This window comes from Nycticebus coucang, chromosome 11, assembly GCF_027406575.1.
Source record: "Nycticebus coucang isolate mNycCou1 chromosome 11, mNycCou1.pri, whole genome shotgun sequence".
In the NCBI taxonomy this organism is placed as follows: domain Eukaryota; kingdom Metazoa; phylum Chordata; class Mammalia; order Primates; family Lorisidae; genus Nycticebus; species Nycticebus coucang.
In genome coordinates, this window is record NC_069790.1 from 30,915,315 (window position 1) to 30,928,942 (window position 13,628).

General features: G+C 42.2%; 1 non-coding gene across 1 annotated transcript; it reads right to left on the reverse strand.

Moving 5' to 3' along the window:
• Window positions 1-8,582: 8,582 nt before the first annotated feature.
• LOC128560478 (U6 spliceosomal RNA) lies at window positions 8,583-8,689 on the reverse strand. Its single transcript, XR_008372976.1, has one exon. It is a non-coding gene; the product is annotated as a U6 spliceosomal RNA (small nuclear RNA).
• Between the last annotated feature and the right edge of the window lie 4,939 nt (window positions 8,690-13,628).

Genomic DNA, 13,628 nt, shown 5'->3' on the forward strand with positions numbered 1-13,628 from the left:
CTAATAATTACTTTGGTGGACATTTGCAGATGTTTAGTACCATAACCTTCCTGTGTTTGGAGAATGTGACGCATTAAGTCCCATCTCCCCCAGGTAACAATTGAAACTCACTTTTTCCAATCTCACTTGCAGCTAGAGTCATGAGCTCTGAGCATGTGCCCTTCCTGGTTGGGAGTCAGTCCCTTCACGAGGCTGTTTTGGAAGAGAACTCTGTAAGAAGGCATGGAACCCATTTTACTGAAATGATGCTGAATCATTTTAAAATAGCAATATTAAGCCTATGTCATATCAACATAAATAATTTATTTTTATAATTACTAGTTTCTAAAACAAAATGTTAGTGAAACATTCATTTTTAAATTATGAATAATAGATGTGATCATGTTATAACAGTTTGTAATCATGCTATAAGTCTGCACTCCCAGGCCCTTTCAGATGTTTGAGCTATGGTTACAGCATTACTCAAAGCACATTGCCAATCGTGAGTCCAAATGACCTTGACCTGCTAGAGGAAGGAGGAAATCTCCTGATCTCAGCCCACACCTGCCACTATGTTCCAGAAGTACCTTTTAACTTGCACCGTGGGACAAGAGTAAGCAAACATTATGATGCTAACTGTAGCAGATACTCTGCCTGTCCCATCCATATCCCTCAGACCCTGCCATTTCAGTATGTTCCCAGGAACACAGACGACTTCCAACAGCCAGGACCTGTAGAAAGTTCTCAGCACAGAATTAACACTCCCTCCTCCAAAGGCCTTCAACCAATGACAGACAGGAGTTGGTGTCCAAATACTCCAGTTCACAAGCTTGCCCCTCTGGTGGGCTAATTACAAGTTATGCCCTTCTCCACTTCCTAGACTCAGCTCTAGTCAACCGCCATGACAGCTGGCTTACTATGCACCCTGCACTGGCTGCCTTCCCAGTTTCTCTTCCTCTCTCAAATAAATTATTTGCATTTGAATCCATGCCTCTGTGTCTACTTCTGGGGAAACTGAAAGACACAAACTGTTGTATGTTATATAAATCACGCCAGACTCAGAGTATAGGGAATGCCCAGGGAAAGGTTCAAGTCTGTTTTGAACCATGAAAGATGAGAGGAATTTGAACCAACTGGGCATAGAGACTGACCACATCTGGTAGGTGCCGGAGTCAAATGCAGTTTTGAACTTGCTATTCTTCTGAGGATAAGAGATGTCGTGGAAGGTGGGGGAAAAATCCACAAACAAAATGACCTTTTATTTACCAGGGAAAATAAGTACAGTGGAAGACTGAGTATGTGTGAAAACTAAAAGAGAAAAAAAATCAAACACGGGAGTGGTCCAGCAGCTCTGTCTTCAGGACTGTGGACTCTGGCTAGTGTCTGACCTGTAAAAGGATTTTAAAGAGTGTTAGCCTGGTTTTTGACTAATTAAGTGCAAGGGGAAAAAGTCTAAAGTCAATAAGAGAGTGTTGTAAATGCTGAAGGAAGAAATCATTAAAACCTCTTTCTATGACTTTGGTCCAATTTTCTATTTCCACCCATTGTCTTCTGTGTCTCAGCATACTTAACTGTTAGGCTTTCCCCCGGCAGCTCCTCACTCTCTGAAGTGTGTTACCGTATTTTTTTTTTAATCAGTTTTTCCTCACCACAGTGGTGGGGTTAAGTCAATATCATTTTCCCTGTTTGAGGAAGAAAGTACAAGGCCAGGGAGAGGGGAACTAGCCTTGGCGCAGGTCAAAGGAAGCTCCCCTGGACTCTTCCCACAGCCTGTGGGTGTGGCCCCTCTGGGCCATATGTAAACAAGATAAAATAAGGCTTGTTACTTCTTCAAGACAATTAAAACTCCTAAATTGGGAAATAGAAAGCCTTAAAAAAATAGCTGTCACTCCACTACTAATGTGGATTATTCTAGATGTATTTAGAGCACAAATTGTGATGCCAAATCAATTTTTCTCCTTGACGTTCCCTACCTTCCTCTCTTTGTTTATCTGATTTCTCCCTAGATCAGCAGTTCTCAACCTGTGGGTTGCAACCCCTTTGTGACAATGAAAATATATCCTGCATATCAGATATTTACATTACGATTCATAACCGTAGCAAAATTACAGTTATGAAGTAGCAACGAAAATAATTTTATGCTTGAGGGTCACCACAACATGAGGAACTGTATTAAAGGGCCGCGGCATTAGAAAGGTTGAGAACCACAGCCCTAGATCAAACCCCTCCTCTTTCAGGAAGTTCTTCATGGTTATGTCAGCCTTCAAGAATCTCTCTTTCCTCTGTGCCTTCAACAATACTTTGTCATCTGATGACAAGTATCATGCTGGATTCTGTGCTGTTCTCCTAGTCCCTTGTGTGACTTCTGGCACATGAGAAAAGTCCAATGTGTGTTACTGAATAGATGAATAAAATGTGGGAACAAATTTCACGTGTTTCTGTACATGCTCATGTTCTGTGTTCAGGAAATGGGAGGGAGCATCCATTAGGTTTAACTAAGCAGACAAGGCAGGTGAGGTCTCAAGGAAAGTTAAGGTATTCCTCAGAGAAAGACCTCAATAGTCAGAAAGCATCGGGGGACCATAAGACCAAATGCCTGACAAAATTAATTCTATTTTTGAAATTCTGGCTGTTCTTTACCATCAGAGCCCTGGCAAACATTACAGCTGACAGCTAGCAAATGAGCCCATCTACTCAGCAGACAGCCTGACAGAAAGTTCTATGGTACTAGATGCTATGGGCAATCGGAGCCCATGGAAGGTTGCCCTGCAAGGGCCAACTACCTCGTGTGTATGAGCACACGTGTGTTTGCAGAGACAGTTATGTTAAACAGACTGGATTTCTTCCATTTTCCTGGTTCCTGGGTTCATATTTGGCTACTAATCACTCATTCATTCCTAAGTGTTTGTTGAACAGCTATCACGTGCCTGGCCATACACCACTGACAGCTCCTGGATCACATCCACTCTCGCGTTACCAATGGTTTCTGGGACACTCATCCTGGCCTTTCTTGCTTTCCAGAGTTGTTGTACATTCTTCATTGTTATTATGTAGGAACAATTATTATTGTTCATGGAGATACTCTGTCTGAACTTGATCTAATCCTCCTGAATTGTTAGTGGACATTCTGTTGCTTAGTGGAGAAAAGGCAGTAAAGTCATGTCCTCAGTTTCCTTATCTGCAACGTGACTGAGCACACCGGGTGGTCAGCAGAGCCGGCACTTTCAGCAGGAGCAGGCTGAGTCCCCACACGGTAGGTCCCCTCTGCAGTTTCCTTTTCTTTCTTTTTTTATTAAGTCTTATATACAGAGATCCATGTCTACATTAATGCATTTATGGGGTACCATGTGCTGATTTTATATATAATTTGGAATGCTTAGATCAAATTAGTTAATAAAGGGTTTCACCTCATTTGCTTAATCATTGTGTTAAGACATTTATACTCTATACTTAGTCGATTTGACATGTACCCTTGCAATATGCTCCATAGGTGTGGTCCCACCTCTGCAGTTTCTTCGCTGGTCCTTCCTGCACTCCCTAGGGCCGTCTCTCTAATCCACTCACAGACTCACATTGAGCAAGATAAAGAAATCACGTAGTGATGCTTCTCCCCATTGAATGCTTCTTTATAACTCAATAGGAAAGAAGTTTAAATTAAACAAATGCCCTCTTTCCTTTTCTTTCCCCTATCAGTCTCTGTCATCTTGATAGAGAAAATATGGCTGTTAATAGCCTGCAGTGGAACAAACATTTGCATAACTGTTACCTCAGAGCCCATAACTCTGAGCTAATTGGCTGATGGTGCTTAAAATGATTAAGTGATTGTAATTTATATTATTAACCAATTAAACCATTCTCCAGTGATTGGCTCAGGATGAGCCCCGAGATATGCGCTTGTTTCCCAGCATGAAGGCCAACACCGCACAATGTTAAATGCTTTTCCAAATGTTGAGTTGTTCCTCCCACTAGCGGGTAAAATGTTTTACACTGGGTGGTTGAGTTTATCATGGTCAATGAATAGCTATCAAAAATCTCAGTGCCTGGCATAAAAGAAATGGGAGGCAGGCTAATGATTCTTTGAGAATGTTGTGGAGGGAGAAGGTGGATGTGTTGTTCTCTAGAACCAGAGTGGTTATTTAAATATAGCTCATATCCTACTAAAGTGAAAGACACAGTTGAAACTAAGAACGCAGGGGCCATGTTGGCTCATTCCAGCCCTAGCGACTCACGATGTGTTGCATGATTAAGTTATCTAACCCCTTTAAGTCTGTGGATTCCTCTCCTAGGAAATAATACTCTTACCTACATCTTAGGATTAATTAGTATGAAGATCAAATAAGGCTATGCATATTATAACCCCAATAAATATTAGCTGTTGTTATTTCCGTAATGACTTTTTTATTTCACGGGAATATAAGCTCCAAAGACATCCTCACTTTTCTCTTCCTGGTGTTCACAGTACTCGGCATATAACAAGGACTCAAATACATGTGCATGATTGAAATAACAATAGTGAACAAAGAGTGCTGAACTCCCGCTGGTACTGTTTTAAATGCTTTGTGTTTATTAACATGGACGATCCTCCAGGCAACTCCAGGAGAGAGGTACTAGACTACCTTCTGCATTTTAGAGTTAGGAAACTGAGATACTAAGAAGGAAATGAACTTGTCCAAGGTACCACTGCTAGTGAGAGGTGGATTTGAGATCGACACCTTTGTAAATAGTAAGTAGAAGGATGTTTAGACATTTCCCACTATCCAAAGTATAATAATTTGGTCCTTCCATTTGGTGGAAAACACAGACTGGGTTAATTTGTCTAGTGATGCATTTCAGGGGCTTGGCAAATTTGGCAAATGCAATAAGGAAGAAATAACTTGAGTCCTCAGAAACAACCAGGCAAGTAGGCAGAAAGCAGAAATTAGGCATATTCTTTGTAAATCTGTTTGGTAAACTTAATCGTACTGAGTTTCTGAGTTCATTTGATTTGTGCAGGGCATCCTGTACCACTGTGCCTGTGACAGTGGCTTGACTTTCCCGGTGCCCCAGGCAAAACACATCACCTTCTTCCCAAGACATCCCCCAGCTCTCTAGCCCCTGAGAAGCCTGGGAAGCCAGCTGGAGGCTAGACTGCTGGTTTTCAGGCTACCAATTTATTCAAAAGCATAAAGAGAGGCAGGTAATTGGTGTCTCTAGTCTAGAAGCTGCGGCCTAAATACCAAAGGCAGCTACTTGTGGATGTCTTTCTCCTGAGCCTCTTCTGGTTATCAAATGTCAGCATAATAAAGATAGCAAGTGTTTTACTTCCATTTAAAGGGCAATCCTGGAGTGGATATGACTAGGGGTGAGAGGTATGCTACTGCTGCTACTGACTGCAATAAACATGGGGCGAGGCAGCCGGAATCTTCCCACACTGAACTGGGCACTTCATCAGTTCAACAGCCAACTAACTTGATCCACTTTCTTTTCTTGACTCTGCGTTTCCCCTTTTATCCTGGCCCAGGATTTATCTCTTTCTCCTCCTTCTCCTCCTTTCCTCTTCTCCCCTTCATTTTTCCTTACAACATTGCAGGAATGTTTCATCTACCTATTTTTGTGGGACAAACTATATAGTTCATTTTGATGAACATGGCCATTCAGAAGGGATTGGTGCATGCATGCTATGGAAGTTGCAATTACTACTGTTAACTTGATGTTGAAATTAACTCCACCTCCACCATAGATTCTTAGTGTTATAGAAGTGTGACTTTATCTAAGTTCTTATTTAAAAAAAAAACAACTTTATTTTTTCTTACAAAATTAATGTAAGTTCATATTAGAAATTTTAGAAAATACGGAAAAAACAAAGAAAATAATCACTCTGGCACATCTTCTAATCTTTTTTTCCCTTTAAATACTCCTCTACTGCCTCCCAAAAAGTAAAGAAATATTTTTTTAACCTGAAAGATTATGCTCCATGTGTATGTGTGTGCATAAAAGGAAGGGTAGGGTTTAGAGAAAGCTCTTTGTGATTCACTGGGCTCAAAGAAATATATCAAGATATTTGACAAGTTCAAATTATGGTTGGGTTCCCACAGGGGTAAACTCTGGACTCCTGATCTTTCCAAAGGTTTAGGGGAGCTGTTGCACAGAAAAGAGAGAAACCCAAGCTATGAGCTTGGCAGGTCAAAACTATTCAATTCATCCCTAAATCTTTACAAATCCAAGAATTTCCCGGAAGTCATTATTTACTCTGAACTTGTCCATTGCTTTTTGTAAAGGAGAGGAGGAACCTTGCTTTGGTTAAACATCAGCTCCTGTGAAACCAAGCCTTGAAAGGGGGCAGAGTCCATAATTGATTTTCTGACAGGTTATAAAATATTAAAAGATGGAAAAGTTTTAAAACTAATTTTTAGGTATCTGTCTGAAGCCATGTCCAGTTGGTCTGCAGGATCAATGAAACAACATTATATAGAAATGCTGAACTCATACTCTCCTGGTTAATCTATATTTCAAAGATGAGATTGAACTTTTAAATGACCTACATGCAGAGTGAGCTGATCCCCAGTTTAAACCTCCTGTTTTGAACCTTGGTTGCAAAGATTTAACTATTTCAAGGAAATGAAAGACTACCATCCCTACAGTCCTGGCGGGGTCGAGAGGTGGGAGAAAATGCAGACAAACCATAGAAAATAGGGCAAGTAAAGATCCACGTGGTCTTTGTGTCAATTTGATGTTGACTTCTTGGGATGATTTCTGGCTTTTTACGTGTTATCTCTTGTTTTGGAGCAGGGCATGAGAGACAGCCTTATTACTCCTGGGTATTCCCTTGAGGGTGGAATAAAATTCTATAAACTGAGCTTATAAACAACAGAAATTTATTTCTCACAGTTCTGGAGACTGGGAAGTCCAAGATCAAGGCAGAGTCAGGGTCTGGGTGAGGGCCTGATCACTGGTTCTTGGGTGGCATGTTCTTGATGTGTGCTCACATGGTGCAAGGGGAGAACTCTTGTAAGAATGCCAATGTCATCCATGAAGACTCCACTCTCATGACCTAATTACCTCTCAAAAGCCCTGCCTCCTATTACCATCACATTAGGGGTTAGTATTTCAACAGATAAACTTGTGAGAGGTGGACACAAACATTTGGTTCATAGCAGGTTGCATTATGCAAATTTGTCTGACCTTATGTGCAAATGAGATCTATCCTAGTAAGGATGAGGGTGTTTTTTAGTTTCTTTAGCTCTCTCTCCAAGAGGAAGTCCACCTGAGGAGCATAGGATTTCAGGAAGTAGCAGGGTTTCATGCTGCTCCCAACACTTGGGCTCCTAACACTTAGGTGTGGTATTTCAATGCTCATTTTCCTGCAGCCCCACTTCTATCCTCTCCTTTCATACCCCTCACTTCACCATGTCCCCATAGCCATAAGTTTCTTGAAAGCAAGGACTGGACCTAGCTCATTTCTAGTCCCCTATCTAGTGTAACCCCTGGGACCATGACCACCAGGAATACATTTCATTATTTTCCAGCTCCCTGTCTAGATTGTAGGCTCAGGGAAGGCAAATCTTTTTGTCAGGTTTGTTCACATCTCCCTCCCCAGGTCTAGTAGAATGCCATGCATATAGAAGTTGCTCAACAAACACTGTTGGATGGAAGTTCAAATGAGCTGAGACACAGTGCAGTAATAAACGAGTGATACAGGGCTATGAGACGGTTCCAGAAGCCATTTGTTTTGAAAGTGTTGAGCGGAATGTTGGGAAAGACAACTGAAGAGATGGTGTTGGACAGGTTCTAAAGGCTAAGTGAGACTTTTCTACTTAAAAGTGAGGAACTAGAGCCAGAGCAGGGTTGGTGATCAGGGCAAGAGGGGGCCATAATCCTGTTTGGGACACAAACCAAAGGGGGAGGGGGCTAGACTATCAGGTTAGTGGCACTGTGGGAGACGGGGCCAACCAGGTAGCTGAGGCCAAACTGTGAAAGGTCTGGGCTGTCATCACGGGCATTCGGATTTTATTGAGGGCTTTTAAAGAGAGCAGTGATAGCAGCATCAGCTCTCTATGGAAGCTGTACAGGGGTTGGACAGGCTGAAGCAGGGGCAGGCTGGTGGTAGGGAGGCCAAAGAGGAGGTCTTGTCACAGATCTCAGCCTGGGTCTCATCTTTCAGCTCCTGGCACATGGGAGGGCCTCCCACAGAGTGGCTGAATAAGCAGTACTGGGTCAGTGCTGAGGCTTTGCTCAGTTTCTCTTAAATACATGTATTTTCCAAATTAATTCAGTTCACATTAGGTCACTGGTTCTCAGCAGTCCATAGGGCAAAATCTGGAGACTTTTGGTTATCTCAACTGGGGAGGATACTGGCATCTAGTGAGTAGAGGCCAGGGGTGCTGCCACCAAACAGCCTACACCACATAGGACAGACCCCACAACAGAGAATTGGGCAACCCAAAATGTTAATAGTGTCAAGGATAATAAAGTTAATATAATAATTAATAAACTAGAGGTGGAGGCCTATGAAATGTGTTTTTGTTTTGCTTTAGACAAGACCTTAATCTAAGAGAAAGTCCTTTGAGTCAGTTAGGTTCTGGAGAGGACTTCAGATTTCTACCTTAGCTTTCTTTTTTTTTTTTTTAAATATGGAACGCTTCACAAATTTGCGTGTCATCCTTGAGCAGGGGCCATGCTAATCTTCTCTGTATCGTTCCAATTTTAGTATATGTGCTGCCGAAGCGAGCACTCTACCTTAGATTTCTATCTTTAAACAGGTGTCTGAGAAACATCAGAGGTAGTGGCCTCGGAAAATGTGACTTTGATTTCATAACTTGGTACAATCAGATGAATGTCAATAGAAGGGGCTATTTAAAGAGAGGACACTGGGGAAGTAGCCCACCCTGTGCCTGTCACATGGTGGCATTCCAAAAATGCTTGTCCTGCCCCTCTCTCCTTGTTATAACCTGTCCTGATATTTCTTCATGATTCCAATCCTAGTTTTTCCCAAGAAGCACTTCCTTGGGTCTGTCAGGTCAAGGAGCTTTGTTGTGCTTTTTGTCACACGCTGAACAGAGTCTGGGCTAGCAGATGCTCAATAACTATTTGGTGAGTGAATGAGTGAATGAATGAATAAAACAGGTGAAACAAACCCCTGTTCTTTGTAGCCAGAGATGTTGCTATGAAAAGCTAAGTGCATTTTTCTAAGAGGAGCACACAATGAGAGCTCTGTGAGCAAGCAGGAGGGAGGATATGCATGAACTGCTGAGGCCAACTTTTCTTTTGACTGGAGGCAAGTTGCAGTGGCCTGTGTAGTTCCATGTTATTGCATATGTGAAGGAAAGATGTTCCAGGCTGCTTTTGCTCACTCTCTTCACTCTCTCACCTAGGACCCTCTGCAGGGGAGGTGGTCTGTCAGTCCAAGATTTTTCTTCTATGAGCCCACAAAGCCCTATCAGAGCTGCTAGTCTCATAATCAAATTTTAATGACTGTCTGCTTCCCTTCCTAGATGTTTATAGTCCTCTGCACTCTGATTAGGTTCTTGGTCCCACAAGATAGTTAAAAGCCCACAATTTGTGCTGGGTGTTTTATTTTTTCTAAGTTAAGTAAGTGGGCAAATCTTCCTTTGATCTTCCTGTGGTGGATGAGGGCTGTTTGTGTTTTTAAGGCTCTCACCAATTATGTGAAGTGGTCGCAGGGCTGAGTTTAGGGCTGGCTTTCTGGGTGGTTTAAAAATCCCTCAAAGCTTTTTATTTTTTCTCCTCTGCTCTGCCCTACACCCCAGGTGCTGAGGGAACAGAGGAAAAGGTCTGGGAAGGAAAATGAACCCATGTTATACAGGCCAACTGAGGGTCAGATTTCTAAGCTGGTACTCCAGGAGGTCAGATGTGTTTCCCCCTCTGGGGTTTCCCTCCCCTTTGACCGGGTAGGGTACTAGTAGAGGGGAAGCACCTAGCTTAAATGGCCATGGCTAGGAGTTTAGTAAGAAGCTCCACAGGAAGGCTGACCAGGAGATGGTCCCAACCATGTGCTAGGCAGGATTTACAGCTGAAACCAGTTAACAGCTGAACTCCGGTCATTGCACTGACCATAGCAATTATGTGTGCAGGAGGAATGAGGAACTGTGGACCTTAGAGAGAAGGGAGGGGACTGTGAGAATCACACACAGTACCTCTGGGGCTCCCCAGGTGTGTCAGGAGTGAAATATGAACCCCATGCTGCCTGGTGACTTCCTTGCAGTGTGGACACGCTACCCTGCCCTGCCCGTGCCACAACTAAGTCACACTTGGTAGCACTTAATTATTTTAATTAAGCTTATTGCAAGAGTAATCATCATTGCTGTCAGTATCAATCATCAGTGATTTTTCTGATTATGGCCCTAAATGATGACAGTCTATGTTGACAGTAAATGATAATGCCTCTGGCTTGAATTGACACTTCATCGGACATCATGAGCTTGTACCAAAAACTTCTGGGCTTGCTATGTAAAGGACTATTTGTCTATGACAAAAGCCGAGTCTATCGGATATTTGTTTTTGCTTCCCAAATGGATAAGTTCATAATATTTGCAGAATTCATCCTTTAGTAGATGACAGCCACAGAATCCAAAACACATTTAGAAAGAAGTTATATGTTCTTAGCTCAGGGCTGCAGCATCAAAGCCATTCCCCAATCTGTCCTAAACGTGCATTAGTTGAGTTATGGCTCTTTCTTCCAAATGGACATGGGAAATGAAGTTGTTTCGATTGCAAAACGGTTCTTGGCTGTTTCCTATTTCTAAGTGGAAGCAGGAGAAAATAAGTCAGAAGGACAATAGCTTTACTTCCTCTGTAACCTGCTCTTTCTGGCATCTGACGTGAGTGAAATTCTTCAAATTTAAATAAGGCTTCTCCTGAACAACAATAACCTACTTGCTTATTATTCTTGTTACTGCATTTCCATGGCTTAAAGCACTCCCTGGTCTCAACCATTTATGCTACAAATAATTTTAATTGAGCCGAGAAACCCTTGGCATTTAGAAATTACCTTCTATTTATAAGCTTTAAGAAGGAACCTTCCTGGCAGTCCTGACCTCTATGTGATTTGGCCTTTCCCCACCCCCAACTTTGAGTTTAGTTTTTATTATTTTCATTGAACCAAATTACTTTCATTCCTAATTTAATTTAGTGGGAGCAAATAAAAAGCCAATTTGATATGTCCATAAAATCCCACACCAGCTATGAAATACTCAAGCACTTTGGACTCACACACATCAGGAACCTGTTCATCTGAAGTCCCTTCTGCTAAGGTTGTTGAAATGAGTCCTGGGAAGATTGCTAAACAGCAGCCTTTGGGGATGAGAGTTTGAAAACAGAGGCTCTGTCAGATCCTAAAATGTCCTTTGGGGGCTTAGGGCAATTTTCCAAAGAGGGAAAATTTTAAATTTTTGATATTTATTTTCCCCAAATATCGTCAATTCTACCAGAGTAGGCCTTAGTGTATTGAGGTAAACTTAGTTTTGGTATGAAGAATAAAGCACTGTAAGTTTGTACAGCACTTTCACATCCATCGTCTTGGATCTTCAAAGCAACTAATTTATTCATTTGGTTATTATTTGTAGACCACTTACTGTGTACCAGGAAGAAGATAGCATTGAAAAAAAAATCTGTGGAACTTACATTTTAGGGGGAGATAGATAATAAACGCATAAATAAATAAAACTCTGTTTGCTTGGTGTCGAATGTTGAATAGTATTAACCACAATGCAATGGACGACAGAAACTAAGCAAGGAATGGCAACAAAGAATGCCAGGGGAAGAAGACCTCGCGGTAAGATGATATTTGAGTAGAGACCTGGAGGAAGTAAGGGCAGGGAAAGTAGCTCGTGTTGGAGGAGCAGCAAGTGCAAAGACCCTGAACAGAAAGGAGAGCCGGGGGCCGAGAGTGGCATGAGTGAGGGGGCTGGTGGTAGGAGGAGAGATCAGAACAGTGGCGAACAGCCTGTTACATAGAAACTTGAAGACCTCTGTAAGGCCTGGGCTTTTACCCTGAATGAGATGAGATCTCTGGAGGGTTTTAAACAGAGGAATTATATAATCTGACTTACATTTGAAGGGTCAGTGTTATGGCAGTGTCACAGTAGGCTGGGAGGAGGGCGCCAGTCCAGAAGCCACTGATTACATTTATCAAGGAAAGATGACAAGCGGCTCAGTGGTTGCAAGTGAGAGAGATGTTACAAAGCAGTTTCTGGATATTGAAACTAATTAGAGAAAATATTATTTAGTCCCATTTTAAGGTGAGAAAACTCAGCCTCTGGATAACTGACTTTCTCAAGAATATAAAGCAGGAGTGTGGAACAAAGTTTGGTTTGAAATTAGACCTCTTGGTGGGGGCCCCTCCACCACACCTGGTGGAGACCACCTGCCAAGGAATACAGACAGCCCAAATATCCACCCCAGAGTCCCTGCCTCACAACCTTGGTTATGTTCTCATTAACATAGTAAATAAGGAATCAGGAAGAGCAAGGGTGCTCCAGTCCCCTGGATACTGGTACAACAAATGGTACCGGACTCGTAGCAGGTGAAGCCTAATGAATGGCTGGGAGGAGGAGGAGGAGGAGGAGGAGGAGGAGGAGAACATTTGCTTCCAGGGGAGGAGAGGAACTCATTAGTGGCCTAGCTGCTCAGGTGGCTCAGGTTTGTTTCTAGCAAACCCCTGCACTGCTGGGCATTTTTCTGGAAACAAATAACACCACTGTTGTTTTGGGGATCCATGGATTTTTGTTTTTGTTTTTTTAAACTGAGGTGAAATTCATATAACATAAAATTAACCATTTTAATTATATATATTTATTTATTTTATTTTTTGATATATTTTTTAAATTAATTTTTCTCACTATGTCACCCTCAGTAGAGTGCCATGGTGTCACAGCTCACAGTAACCTCAAACTCTTGGGCTTAAGTATTTCTCTTGCCTCAGCTGCCACGATGCCTGGCTATTTTTTGTTGCAGTTGTCATTGCTGTTTTCGGTGGTCCGGGCTGGTTTTGAACCCATCAGCCTTGGTGTATGTGACTGGTGCCATAACCACTATGCTACGGGAGCTGAGCCTAACCATTTTAATTTTAAGGTGAACCATTCAGTGGCATTTAGTACATTTGAAATGTTGTGCAGCCACAACTTACCTAGTTCCAAACATTTTAATCAACTCAAAAGGAAATGTGATACTCATTAAGCAGTTACTCCCCATCTCTATCTCCCCCTAGTTCCTGGCAACCACTGACCTACTTTCTGCCCCTATGGATTTACTTATTTTGGATATTTCTTTTTTTTTTTCTTTTCCTTTTTCTGTTTTTTTCTTTTCTTTTCTTGAGATGTCTCATATTGTCACCCAGCCGGAGGCTCATTGCAGCCTCAAACTCCTGAGCTCAGGTGATCCTCCTGCCTCAGCCTCCTAAGTAGCTGAGACTACAGGTGCCTGGTACTATGTCCGGATAATTTTTTTAAGAGAAGGAGGTCTCACTATCTTGCTAAGGCTTGTCTCAAGAAATCCTCCCACCTCAGCCTCCCAAAGTGCTGGAATTACAGATGTGAGCCTGGTGCCCAGCCAGCATAATGCTCTTGAGGCTTGGCCATGTGAAAGCAGAATCAGTATTTCGATCCTTTTTATTGCTGAGTAATATTCTATCACATGTAGATATCACCATGTCT